The following is a 15,138-nucleotide window of genomic DNA, read 5'->3' on the forward strand; positions in this document are numbered from 1 at the left end:
TTTCCCTCCATCCTATTTTTCCTGTTTATACTTTTTTCTCTTTCTATCCTTCACTCTGTCCCTCCTCACTAGTGTTTCTCTTCTGACCATTGCATCCCTCAATCTACCTTCCTGTTTTTCTACAAGACCCCTTTCCCCCCCTCCCCTCCTACTTCCCTATAGGGTAAGATAGATTTCTATATCCAACTGAGTGTGTATATTATTCCTCTTTTAGCAAAATCCAATGAGAGTAAGGCTCAAACAATGCTCAGCTTCTTTTCCTCCACTATAATAGGTCTTTTGTGCCTCTTCATGTGATTTAATTTACCCCTTTCTGCCTCTCCTTTCCCTCTTCTCCTAGTGCAATCCTATTTCTCACCCCTTAATTTTCTTCTATCATCCCATCAAAGTCACCTGACCTTCTGTCTGTGTATACTCCTTCTAACTTCCCTAATAGAGATATAGTTCTTAAGAGTTACAAGTATCAGGCAGCTGGGTGGAACAGTGGTTAAAGCACCAGTCCTGGATTCAGGAGGTCCTGAGTTCAAATTAGGCCTTAGATACTTGACACTTACTAGCTGTGTGACCCTGGGCAAGTCACTTAGCCCTTATTGCTCAGCAAAAAAAAAAAAAAGAGTTACAAGTATCATCTTTTTGCATAAGGATATAAACAGTTTAACCTCACTGAATAACTTACTGTTTTACCTTTCTTGTTACCTTTTTATGCTTCCCTTGAGTCTTCTTTAGAAAATTGAATTTTTGGTTCAGTTCTGGTTTTTTTCATCAGGAATGTTTGAAAGTTCCCTATTTCATTGAATGTCATTCCCCCTCCCCCCTCTCCCCCTCAATGAACATGCTCAGTTTTGCTGGGTACTTGATTCTTGGTTGTAGTCCAATCTTCTTTGCCTTCCAGAATATCATAATCTCAGCCCTCCAATACTTTTGTGTAGAAGCTGTTAAATACTGTGTAATTCTGACTGTGACTCTTAGATATTTGAATTGTTTCTTTCTGGCTGCTTCCAGTATTTTCTCCTTGACCTGAGAGTTCAATAATTTGGATATGATATTCCAGCAAGTTTCATTTTGGGATCCCTTTCAAGAGTTGATCGATCAGTGGGTTCTTTCAATTTCTATATTTTCCTCTGGTTCTAGGATATCAGGGCAGTTTTCCTTGATAATTTCTTAAAAGATGCTGTCCCACCTTTAAAAAAAATAATTATGGCATTCAGGTAGCCCAATAATTCCTAAATTACCTCTCCTTGATCTATTTTCCAGGTCATTTGTTTTTCAAAGGAGATATTTTACATTTTCTATTTTTTCATTCTTTTGATTTCATTTGATTAATTTTTGATGTCTCATTAGTTTCCATTTGCCCAATTCTGATTTTTAAGGAGTTATTTTCTTCAGTTAGTTTTTTTTTAACCTGCTTTTTCTTTTTTGGTGAGGCAATTGGGGTTAAGTGACTTGCCCAGGGTAACACAGCTAGTAAGTGTTAAGTCTGAGGCCGAATTTGAACTCAGGTCCTCCTGAATCTAGGGCCAGTGCTCTATCCACTGTGCCACCTAGCTCCCCCTTAACCTCCTTTTTCACTTGACCAATTATACTTTTTAAGGGCTTGTTTTCTTCACTGAATTTTTGTACATTTTCCCCCCATTTTTTTGTGTTTCCTTTACCAAGCTGTTCACTCTTTTTTTTCATGATTCTCTTCATAACTCTAATTTCTTTTCCCAATTTTTCTTCCATCTCTCTTATTTTATTTTATTTATTTTTTATTTTTAAATTTTTTGCAGGGCAATGAGGGTTAAATGACTTGCCTAGGGTCACACAGCTAGTAAGTGTCAAGTGTCTGAGGCTGGATTTGAACTCAGGTCCTCCTGAGTCCAGGGCCAGTGCTTTATCCACTGTGCCACCTAGCTGCTGCTTATTTTATTTTTAAAAGGCTTTTTCCAGCTTGTCCAGGAGGACTTTCTGGGCTTAAGACCAATTAATATTTCTCTTTGTGGTTTCACATCTATGGGTGTTTTGATGTTCTTGTCCTCTTCTGAGTTTGTGTTTTGATCTTCCCTGTTGCTGGAGTAACTTTTTATGATCAGGGCTTTTCCCCCTGCTCATTTTCCAGCCTATTTTGTGACTTTTAAAGTTAAGCTCTGCTCCTTGGGTCTAGGAGGCATTTTCCCAATCTTCTTGCAGCAGGGGCCAGGGGCCAGCTCACTGGTTTACTGTCCTGAGGCTTTTAAGGAATGGAAACTTACCTTTTGCATGAGGGGGTTTGGGGCCAGGAGATCACCTACTGTAATTTGGGGCTGGAGGTCTCCCAGCTGGCCCACTGTACTCTGGCCTTCTGAGCCTGGACTCGCCTAGGTTGCTGATCTGTGCTGGGACTAGGGGCCTCCCACTTGCTTGCCCACACCCAGCCTGCACTGGGCAGTGTTTCCCTTTTATCCAAGTTAGACAGACCTTTTTTGCAGTCCTTTTAAGTTATATTGAGCTGGAAAATTGTTTCTGGGTTATGTCACTCCAGAATTCATTCTGAGATTTGATTTAAACTTGTTTCAAGGGAAGTTGGGGACCGCTCAGGCAACTTCCTACTTTTTCTTTTTTTTTCTTTTTTTTTTTTTTGCGGGGCAATGGGGGTTAAGTGACTTGCCCAGGGTCACACAGCTAGTAAGTGTCAAGTGTCTGAGGCCGGATTTGAACTCAGGTACTCCTGAATCCAGGGCCGGTACTTTATCCACTGTGCCACCTGGCTGCCCCCAACTTCCTACTTTTTCTTCACCATCATGGCTCCACTCTAGATTAATATTGTTGATGCTATTAATGAAAGAGATTCAGCCTTTATTTCTATACTTAGTTTCTTTCTTTCTTTTTAAAAGGATGGTGTATTTTCTCTAGAGCTTTATCATGGGGAAACACAAGAGTCTTTTCCAATAAGACTAAGGGCAAAGCAAGGATATCCATTTATTTATTTATTTATTTGTCGTTTGCTCATTTACACTTATTTATTTGTCCATTTGTCCATATGTCCATTAAGCCATCCATCCATCCATTCATTCATTCAATTATTTATTTATTCATTCAATTATTCATTTACCTAAGTATTTGTTTGTTTGCTTATTTATTTATTTGTTCATGCATTCATTTACTTATTTAATTGTTTATTTATCTGTTTGTTTGATTACTTATTTTATTTTTTCAATCTTTTTCTAATAATAAACTTTTATTTAAAGTTTTGAATTCCAAATTTTTGTTTGTTTTTATTTTTCTGTTGAGGCAATTGGGGTTAAGTGACTTGCCCAGGGTCACACACCTAGTAACTGTTAAGTGTCTGAGGCTGAATTTGAACTCAGGTACTCCTGAGTTCAGGTCTTCCTTCCCTTTGAATTCCAAATTTTATTCCTCCTTCCCACGCCCCTCCCTAAGGCAGTAAGCAATGAGATATACGTTATACATGTGCAATTATGTAAAACATTAACATATTAGTCATTTTGTTTAAGAAAACTTGAATAAAAGAAAAAATGCAAGAAAGTAAAAAATAGCAAGTTTCAGTCTGTGTTCAATCAATATCAATTCTTTCTTTGGGGGTGGATAGTATGCTTCATCATTAGTCATATAGGATCATCTTGGATCATTGCATTACTGACAATAGTTAAGTTCATTCACAATTCTTCATTTAACAATATTGCTGTCACTGTGTTCAGTGTTCTCCTGGTTCTGATCATTTCACTATACATCAGTTCACACAGGTCTTTCCAGGCCTTTCTAAAATCATCCTGCTTGCCATTTCTCATAGCGCAATAATATTCCACAGCTTGTTTAGCCATTCCCCAATTGATGAGGATTCCTTTGATTTCCAATTCTTAGCTACCACAAAAAGAGCTGCTATAAATATTTTTGTACAAATAGGTCTTTTTTTCTTTTTTGGTATGCCTTTGGGATATAAACCTATCAGTGGATCAAAGGGTATGCACAGTTTGATAGACTTTTAGACATAGTTCCAAATTGCTCTCCAGAGTGATTGGGATTGTTCACAACTCCACCAACAATGAATTGGCATCCCAGTTTTTCCACATCCCCTCCAACATCCAATATTTTTCTTTTTAATCAAGGGTATTTATTTGCAATGCTATTACTTAATAGAGTAATGGAAATGCTAGGTGTAGTAATTAAACAGCTTGGGTAGGGGCCTTACATTTTTCCTTAGATGTCATCTTACCAAGAGTTGAGTGACTTGAGTCAAGACTTGAGTCCCCGGACTTCATATTACTGATATGGTAGCCATATCAGATCTTACATGATATTACAAAGCAATAATTATCAAAAGAATTTGGTACTTCTTTAAAAAATAGAAAAGTTGAGAAGTACAACAGATTAAACATACAAAATCCAAAAGTCACTAAATGTAATAGCATTGGATTTGGGAAACCCAAGAACAACAAGTACTGGAATAAATGCTAGATATGTAACAACATATCATGGTACTTTTAAAATTGGAAAACAACATGGAGAAATTAAGCTTGGACTAATAACTCATACTGTATAATAACAATAAGCTTGAAATATTTGTGTCCCAGATTGAAAGATCAGATCATTAAGAAATTAGAGTAAAAAAAACTGTTGGGCTTACAGGAGATAGACAGCTTTGATTACATAAAATTGAAAAACTTTTGTACAAACAAGATCAAAGAGGTCAGAATTAAAAGGTGGGAGGGAAACTGTGCAATAGCTTTTTTCTGATAAAAATCTAGAGTTAAGCATATATAGGCAATTGATAAAATACATAAGAATAAGAGTCCTTCCCCAAATAGATATATGGTCATAGGAAATGAACAGGCAAAAGAAAAAAGAAAAAAAATTCAGTGTAGTTGTCAAAGTGCCTCAGTAGAAATCATAGGTCTTCTTCAATCACATTCATAACCATAATAATTCCCTTTGTTGTAGCACTTCTACATTTCTAAAGCATGAGCCACAAAATAATTCTGTACAGTAATGAATGCAAATGTCATTTTCCTGTCTTCAAACATGAACAAACTGGGCCACTGAGAAGGTGCAAGGACATGTTCAAGGTGAAGGAGACTGAGAAAGCAGTGACCTCATGGGATGAGTGTTAAAACAAAGTGAAAAAGACTTTAAAAAACAGAAGAAGATGTATCAAAAAAGAACAAAGATCAAATTGGAAATAAATGGAATAAATAAATAAATAAATAAATGGTGACTAGAAAATGAAGTGTAATCTCAGTTCCAAGAAAGATAAACTAGAAGGTCACCTATTAGAGGATGACTTTGAGGTTTCAGCCCTGGCTCGCTTGAAGGGTTATGCTGTCCCTGACAATAATAGAGAAGTTCAGAAGAGGCATGTGGTTGAGGGGAAAGATAATTACTCCTCTTCTGAACATATAGAGTTTGAGATAGCAGACATCCATTTCACCCTTCCTTTTGTAAGGAAGTAGAGGATAAGTCTCCATATGTAGATAGCCTCAGTGAGCAAAAATTGGAGAGCCCCCCGCCCTGCACCCCACCATAAATGCCCATTTCCAGAGAATAGGAGCACCTCAAAGGTGATTCGTCTTGTCCAGGCTCATCTTGCATTTGACTGAAGGGCTTATCTCAATTATGATAAGGGGCATGTGTATAAGAAAAAAAAGCAGCAGCATTTATATAGCATTTTACACTTTGCAAAATAAAAGCTCACTGGGCCATCAGGGCAGCTACTGAAGAAGGCTTGAAGCACTTTTAACCAGGACTGTGAGCAGGAGGTTACTAAAGAGGAAATTAGCATCCACACTAGTGGGGCATCTGGTCCTGAGGTAGAACAGAAATGCTGATGGGAACAGCTCAACCTTCTCCTAGCCAGCTTACCTCTATTTCCCCTGATAGCTGGCATCAGCATAAACAAGTCCTATCGCTTTGGCCCAAGAAGAGATGCTAGCTATCTGAACCACCATGGAAACCTGGCACCATCATCACAAAGGAATGGGGAAGTAGTGTCCCCAAAACTCCCAACCCCATCCCCAATTCTCTTGCTCATTCTGAGCTGGTTTCTTTTCTGGGAGGATCAGGTCTTACTGGGTTAGAATGGCTCATGTACAGCAAATGGAACATCTACTTCTCCTTGATTACAAGCTGGTTGATCCCCTTGGAAGGCAAAGAATCATAAAAATATACCTACCTTTGTCAGTAAAATCAATATATTTTCAACATTAATCAAATGATCAATAGACATTTATTAAGTACCTACTGTGTGACAGGCACTGTGCTAAGTGTTGAAAATAGAAAAAGAGGCAAAAGACAGTCACTGCCTCAAGGAGTTCACAATATAATGGGAGAGAGAAAAAGACAGACAGAGAGAGAGAGAGAGAGAGAGAGAGAGAGAGAGACTCAGAGTAGTAAAGGACTAAAATATAACCTGAGCAGAATCTCTGCAATCCAGGGGCTCTCTAACCTAGGACTGGCCCCAGACACAAAGAAGCATATTTTCAATGTCCACCTCCCACCTTCTTCCTTCTGAATTGACTGTGCAGAAGCTGTTTATTGGTAACTGAAGGGAAATGTGACAAAGTCTCTATAGCAGGAGGAAAATGAACATAGGCTTCAGTCAGTTACCCATAGGTCAGATGGTACCTCCCTCCCTCCTTCCTGAGAATATGGAAGCTGGTAGGGGAGCAGTGCTAAGAGAGTGCTTTAAGGATTAAAGTGCTCTTCTTGTGATATTTTACCACATCCTAATTATTTTTTCTTTGTCCTGTAGCAATGGGGGACAAGGGAATACTGGCAAAGTCTCTGGACAAGAATAGGATCCCAATAAGGGCTCTTGGCTGCAGCCCCACCCTTTAACTCTGAGGCCCTGCTGAGGAAGAATTGTTTTGTTGAAAGCTGTAGCAGCTGGGTCCTACCTCTGGTTGTCATGGTTACTCATATGTTACCAAGGAAATCTTATATCCTGAGTTACCACTCTGATAATAGCTCCTTATTAGGCTGGTATTATGATGATCCCTCAGCCAAGAGGAGAGGGGGCCATTCTTTTCCCATTCACTCTGAGCAGCCAACTGTGCAGAGATCTAAATCCCTAGGTCTGATGAGAGATAACAAACACATCTAAAATATTATACTGAATATATATGCATAACAGGGTGTAAAGAAGCAGCTGTGGCTACAAGAATTGAGTCAGGAGAAGGAACAAACACAGAATCCATCATTTCATTCTAGGACTCAATGATCACCTCCTAGCCAGGTGCCCACAAGTCTCTCCTTAGGTCAAATACATACCTGAAATCTTGAATTTCTCAAGAGAATCTCTGAATATTAAGAAATGCTCTGCACATCACATGTGCTTTAAGGATTACAAAGAACCTTTCACAAGCCTCTTTTTATCTTCTCCAGACCCTTGTAAGAACTCTCACACTAATTCCAAAGTGGAAAGTGCAAGTATTTTGAGTTGAGATGTTGTTGAAATGGAGGAAAAGAGGCCAGAGAAGTTTTCTGCCTGGAAAGGGAGTTGCTATGGGGATGGCCATGGGGGTAGGGTTGAGTCCCACACTGAATAAGTGCTTCACTTCACCCATCTCAGCATTCACTCCCCTAACCTCCAGAGGAAATACCTTTGGGGACTTTATCCTTGCTGTTTTTGATACCTTCTCCCTGCCCAGCCTCCTTGGTGAGGAAAAATAAATTCACCTAGCACACTACATTTAGCCAGCCCCATACCAAGTCATGTTTCCCTTCCCCTCAAGGCAGACAACTAGGCCATCACCTTGCCCTCTTACCTGGGAAAAATCAGACAGTTTAGGATCTTTTCCTTGAGATCCTTATACACTTCTCTGCCACCTAAGTACTCAGAGGAAATGCTAATATTCTGGGCTACCTTTATTATTTTGTTCATTGTCTAGAGTTAAGAAAGTCGTGTAGAAATAAATATTAATGAAGAAGATTAAACTTGAGTGTGTTTCTTAGGGTTTTTTTCCTAGAGAGAAGGTTGACAAACATTTACCAGAATACCTCAGAAATCGCTTCAGTCTCTCCACCTTCTGAACTGTAAAATGGGCTAAGGATAACCATTAATTACCAATCCTTACACCAGCTAATATTGCCGAGCACTTTAAGGCTAGTAAAGCATTCTCTACGTTTAATACTAGTTGTGGGTTAAGTCAATCAATCCATCTCCCTCTCCTCTACAGCCCATGGCCATCAGCTAAGAATCCATGTAAACAAAATGAGAAATCCAGAAATATGAACTACATGTGAACCAGACCTGGGTATCATCTCTGGAATTTTTACTAAGTGTGACAGGAAGTCCATGAAGATTGGATGAGGAATGTGGTCAAGTCCCTGGCAGGTCTGAAAAACTCAGAGCCAGTTTGGGATCAGGGCATCTCAGTTTCTAGCAGTTCATTGGTAGAAGCCTCCAGCCAAGTCCTTCAGAAGGAATCACTTGGGGAAGGGGTAGGAGATGCATCCTCTCAGTCTCCTCTCCCTCCTCCTCTTAGCACAGTAGGACCTTGTGAACTATATAGAACCAAAAGCTTTGGACTTTTCATCAATGTCCTAGCAGTGTCCCAGTGGGCAGCAGTGAGTGTCTGCATCAGGAGGAGAGGGCAAATTCCACACAAGGAGGACAAGCTCTCCAAGGAGCCCAGCGGGAAATCTGCACCCTAAGAAAGGAGAATATCTTGAGGACTCCAGCAAAAGGACTTCAAAGACTGTTAACCCTTGGCCACCTGTGTTCTCTGCTCTTGAGTCCACTTTCTTCTGGAATCTGTGTGTACTAGAGGGTGGCTCTGGGGGTTCAGTTAGTTTTGTACCAACTCTACCACTGAATTGAATACACATTTCTGAACATTAAGCAGATCAGGTAGGCTAAATGATATCAGTCAATGTTCATGGGGAAAAGACATTAGTAGAAGCCCTTAGGGCTGTGTGTAGTACACTGCAGGGGAGATATAAGCAGATGCCCACTGGGACCTGCCCTGCCCCAGTGTGACTGAGGGTTGGGCTAACAGCTTCAAGTTAGGGCTACTCATGGATAACTCACTTGACTCTCACAACCTTTCTGGGATGTTTTATTAACTCTATTTTTTTGTTTGTTTGTTTTTTTGCAGGCAATGGGGGTTAAGTGACTTGCCCAGGGTCACACAGCTAGTAAGTGTCAAGTGTTTGAGGCTGGATTTGAACTCAGGTACTCCTGAATTCAGGGCTGGTGTTTTAACCACTGCGCCATCTAGCTGCCCCTATTAACTCTATTTTAAAGCTGAGGAAACTGAGGCTCAGAAAAGTTCAGTGACATTCCCCTGGTGATTTGAACTCATGTTTCCTCAGACCTCATTACTCTTTCAACTATACATTTCTTTCCTTTTACTTCAAAAAAAGTCCATTAATGTTTTTCATTTTGTAACAATGTCTTACTCAGTTCAACTGTTGTAATAATTTTATAAATCTACCCAGGCATGGTAGTCCAACCCGCTCTGTAATCCTTGCTGCTGGGGAGGTTAAGGCTGGTGGGTTACTCGGGTTCAAGACTTCTGTAATACAGGAAGCTATACTAATCCAATATCTGAACAGGGCCTAACTTTTTTTTAAATACAGTTGCATGGGGACAGCTAGATGGCACAGTGGATAGAGCACCAGCCCTGGATTTGGGAGGACCTGAGTTCAAATCCAGCCTCAGACACTTGGCACTTACTAACTGTATGGCCTGGGGCAAGTCATTTAACTCTCATTGCCCTGCAAAAAATAAAAATAAAATTCAAAAAATATATAGTTGCATGGATATCTTTTTTTTTTTTGGTGAGGCAATTGGGGTTAAGTGACTTGCCCAGGGTCACACAGCTAGTAAGTGTCAAGGGTCTGAGGCCAGATTTGAACTCAGGTCCTCCTGAATCCAGGACTGGTGCTTTATCCACTGTGCCACTTAGCTGTCCCCATGGATATCTTTTTATGACCAAAATTTCTCTCAATATCTCTTCTTCCCCCTTCATGGGAGACACCCAATATAACTTTTTTTAATAAAAAAGAAGAAAATTCCACAATATCAATACATCCAAAATGTCTGATTATAGCTAGATGGTGCAATGGAGAAGATAAAAAAAGGCTTGTAGCCACAGTCAGGCAGGGCTCTGTTCCAGGTTCCAGGGCAAAGAAGAAGGTCTGTGATTTCTTGCAGAGCAGAGCATGGGCCAGGAGAGTGGTGAACATACCTCTCCTTAAATCTTGGAAGATATAAGGACTTACAAATTCCTAGAAATATCTCAGAGAACAGCTGCTCAAACCTCCTGAAGCTTTGGACAGTGCACCCTCCTCCCTGGAAGCAGTACCCCACTTTAAGAAAGAGTTAATAGGGGCAGCTAGGTGGCACAGTGGATAGAGCACCGGCCCTGGAGTCAGGAGGACCTGAGTTCAAATCCGGCCTCAGACACTTGACTGTGTGACCCTGGGCAAGTCACTTAACCCCAATTCCCTCACCAAAAAAAAAAAACAAACCATTATCACCGATGAAAGAGTTAATAGTCAAGAAATAGGCTGGGAAATTAACAAACAGAAAAAATGCTGACCATAAAAAGTTTCTATGGTGACAAGGAAGATCTAAATACACCTTCAGAAGAAGACAACAAAGTCAAAGCTCCTCCATCCAAAACTTCCAAGAAAATATGAATTGGTCTCAGGACATGGAAGCACTCAAAAGGACTTGGAAAATAAAGTAAGAGAGGTAGAAGAAAAATTGGAAAGAGAAATGAGAGTGATGCAAGAAAATCATGAAAAAGAAGTCAACAGAATGAAAAGCTAAATTGGCCAAATGAAAAATGAGGTACAAAATCTCTCTGAAGAAAATAATTCCTTAAAATTTAGGATTGAGCAAATGGAAGCTAATGACTTTATGAGAAATTGAGACACAATAAAGCAAAAACAAAAGAATGAAAAAATAGAAAGCAATGTGAAATATCTCCTTGGAAAATCAACTGACCTGGAAAATAGATCCTGGATGAACTACCTGAAAGCCATGATCAAAAAAAGAGAGCCTAGACATCATCTTCCAAGAGATTGTAAGGGAAAATTGCCCTGATATTCTAGAAGCAAAAGGCAAAATAGAAATTGAAAGAATCCACCAATCACCTCCTGAAAAAGACCCCAAAATGAAAACTTCTAGGAATATTATAGCCAAATTCCAGAGCTCCCAGGTCAAGGAGAAAATATTTCAAGCAGCCAGAAAGAAACAAGTCAAGTACTGCAGAGCCACAGTCAGGATAGCATAAGATCTAGCAGCTTCTACATTAAAGGATCAGAGGGCATGGAATATGATATTCCAGAAGGCAAAGGAACTGGGATTACAACCAGCAAAACTGTGTATAATCCTTCAAGGGGAAAATTGGGAATTCAATGAAAGAGAGGACATTCACGAACCATATAATTTGGACTATATAATTTTTCACCATTATTTTTTATTATTTTATGCTTGTTCTTTCCATTGGAGTCACTTTCTTTATGTTCATTTCTTTGTTGTGTTTACTTCAGGCTTCATTTGATATGGTAAACCTTTTTATGTTCTATGTATTTATCAACTTCATTGTTTGTGTCCACATAGTACTGTTCCAGGACATGCATGTCCCACAGTTTCTTTAGGCATTCTGAAATTAATAGGGAAAGATTCAGTTTTGGTACTATAAATAATTTGGGTATTCTTATTAGTAATTTCCTTGGGTTTTTACACATATATATATGTTATTTATATTTATATCTATGCTATTAATTACATATCTTCAAAACCAAACACTTTTCTGAGAAATATGATGTAAGGGATTTCTCCCATTTCATCACTTTCCTTCTTATATGAGGTGCATTGATTTTGTTTGTAGACAAGTATTTCAATTTCATGTAATCAAAGTTATCTGTTACATCATTTATAATTTCCTCTGTCCCTTGTTTGGTTAAGGCTACTTCTACCAATAACTGTGAAGGGTATATGGTTTTTCCTTCTTGTGTTTTTTTATTATATGATCTTTACTATTAGGGTCTCATATCTATTTAGAACTTCTTTTTAAAGATGGCAGAAATTGTTGATCCAAGCTTTTTTCTCTTATACTCCTGTCTAGTTTTCCTAGCAGTTTTTATCAAATAGGGAGTTCTTTTCTAAGCAATTTATATGTTGGTATTTATTAAAGGCTGGGTTATTGAATTCCCTCATTTCTGATTCTTCCTTCACCCCTGAATTTTTCATTATTTCTCTTAATCTTCTAGATATTTCTTCAGTTTTGATTATTTATTGAAGTTTAAAATGATTAACTAGAAATGCTATTGTTTTCTCTTGGTTTATTTCAAAGACTCTTATTTATAACATTTGCTCCAAACCTCTTGATGTACACCACCTTTACTCAAACCATACAAGTGGGCAATGGATTTTCTTTGTTTATACTTAGAAATAAAAGAGATGTGACAATTCATGGGAGAAGGGAAGGATCTAATCTGGAAGGAAAATAGCCTGCTCCTTTTACTGTATCTGGAGACTTTGGAACCCTGTCTCTCCTGCCTCTTCCTTTTCTAAGAGAGTACAGGAAACATAGTAGTTTCACAATCATCAGTGTCCTAGCATTTCTGAGTTCCATGGGGCCGCCACTGCAAACCACCAGAATCCCAGAAGGATGGCAGAGCCAATATGTAGAAATCAGAGCTGCCTCAATTCTGCCAGTGGCACTTCTTCATGTCTAGTCCCAAGATGCAAAACAAACATCTCTCCTATGAATTTCAGTGCCCAGAAATCTCCAAAAGCAAGTTCAAGCACATGTCACCAAACCTGTTTATTCTGCACTAGGATTTACTTGAGTCTTCCATAGCAATTTTTTTTTTTGCGGGGCAATGGGGGTTAAGTGACTTGCTCAGGGTCACACAGCTAGTAAGTGTCAAGCGTCTGAGGCCAGATTTGAACTCAGGTACTCCTGATTCCAGGGCCGGTGCTTTATCCACTGCGCCACCTAGCCGCCCCTCTTCCATAGCAATTTAAAGAAAGGGGACCTGGAAACCAGGGTTACATTTTCATGATGGCTGATTCCAAAGTTCACATAGAAGGGATAAAGTAAGTTTGAATAGGGTTATTGCTTCAATCATCTTTACTGACACTCCTTAGAGTGTCTCTCCAAGATAAGTAAATATACAAGAACATTGACATTAACAAAGAGGTTAAAGTAAAATAGAAAAGAGTGTTCTTATTTGTCCTTTGTTCTGGAAGAGGACCATGGGTGATGTCATGAATTGCACTGAAATGGATTTTTTAAGTGAGGTAGGGCTGTGCAAAGTCACCCCAAAGACATAAAGATGAGGAAAAGTACCTATTTGTATAAAAATATTAATAACATCTCTTTTGTGGTGGCTAAGAATTAGTGATTGAGCAGATGTCCATCAACTGGGGAATGGTTAAACAAACTGTGGTATATGATTTGATGGAATATTATTGTGCTATAAGAAATGACAAGCAGGATGTTTCCAGAAAAACCTGGAAAGACTCACATGAAGTGATGCAAAGTGAAGTAAGCTGAACCAGTAGAACGTTGTACACAACAATAGCATTATTATTCAATGAAGAACTATGAATTATTTAGTTCTTCTCAGCAATATAATTATCTAATACGATCCCAAAAGATTAATGATGGGCAGACTATCCACCTCCAGAGAAAAACTGCTACTATCTGAATACTGACTGAAGTGTGTTATTCTTCCTTCCTTCCTTCCTTTATTTCTTTTTTCCTTCTCTCTCTCTCTTTTCCTTCCTTCTTTCCTTCCTTTCTGTCTTTCATCATTTAAAAAATTTAAGTCTTCTTGTACAAAACGACTAATGTAGAGATGTTTTACATGATTGCACAGGTATAAACTATATCAGATTGCTTACTTTCTCAGGGAGGGAGGTAGAGAGAGATAGAATTTAGAAGTCAAAACTTTTTTAAAAATGCTTTAAATTGTTTTAACATGTAATTGGGAAAATAAAATATTTTATAAAAAAAGAAGGTAAGCATCTAAAGGACAAGACTATCTTTCTTTCTTGTATTTATATTCCCTATTCTCATAGGGAATTCCCTATTGGCACATAGAGTACTATGTTGACTGACTGACTGACTGACTCATACATCTTCATATATCTCACCTGCACAATTGCAATAGACTCCCAACTGGTCTCCCTGCCTAATGTGTCTCCACTCTGCATTCCCTTCTCAACTCAGGTTTACAGAGGATCCTAGATTCAATGTCTGATCAAATCAATCCCATGTCTAATGAACACTGCCCCACCCCTTTTCTACAGTGATCCCTTTGCATTGAATGCCATTCATAACCTAGTTGAAATCCACCTTTCTAACCTTATCATGTTTGATTTATTTTCATGCATTCTGTGGTCCACACAAATTTGTCTTCTTATTGTTCTTCACCCATGACAATTTATATTTCCCACTTCCATGCCTTTGCAAATGCTGTTTCCTATGCCTGGAATGAATTACCTCCTCAGCTCTGCAGTTTAGAGCCCCTCCTTTCCTTTGAAGGTCAGATGACATTCCATCTCTTCATATATATGAGGACTTTCCAGAGACCTCCCTGTTTAGTAGAAACTCCCCCCCCATTACCTTGTTTTTTAATTGTTGTTTCATATATACAAATATACATAGATGAATCATGCAATGTAGTATTATTTTGTGTGTCTCTGGGTGTGTTGAATACAAGTTTAAATTCTATCAAAGCAAGACTCTTTAATTTTTCTCCTTGTATCCCCAGCATCTAGCACAAATCCTGGAACATAGTAGATGTTTAAAAATTGCTTATTGAATAATAAAAGAAGGAAGGGAGGTAGGAAGGAAGGAAGGAAGGAAGGAAGGAAGGAAGGAAGGAAGGAAGGAAGGAAGGAAGGAAGGAAGGAAGGAAGGAAGGAAGGAAGGAAGGAAGGAAGCATTGCCCAATTGGAACTGGCCAGTTGGGTCCCCAGTGGGGCAGCTATTACTACTCATAGATTGTTATTTGTCCTTTGTTCTTGAAGAGGATCAATGTTACCCTTGTAGAAAATTGAAAAATCCTTTGTGGTGACAGAGAGTTGTTGTTTGTCCTTCATTCTCATTCTCAGATGGCATGACTTGCAATGAATTAGATTTAAGTGAGTAAGGGCTGTGTAAAGTCACAAGCCTCACTCTCTCCTCCAGAGCC

Source organism: Dromiciops gliroides, chromosome X (genome assembly GCF_019393635.1).
Source record: "Dromiciops gliroides isolate mDroGli1 chromosome X, mDroGli1.pri, whole genome shotgun sequence".
In the NCBI taxonomy this organism is placed as follows: domain Eukaryota; kingdom Metazoa; phylum Chordata; class Mammalia; order Microbiotheria; family Microbiotheriidae; genus Dromiciops; species Dromiciops gliroides.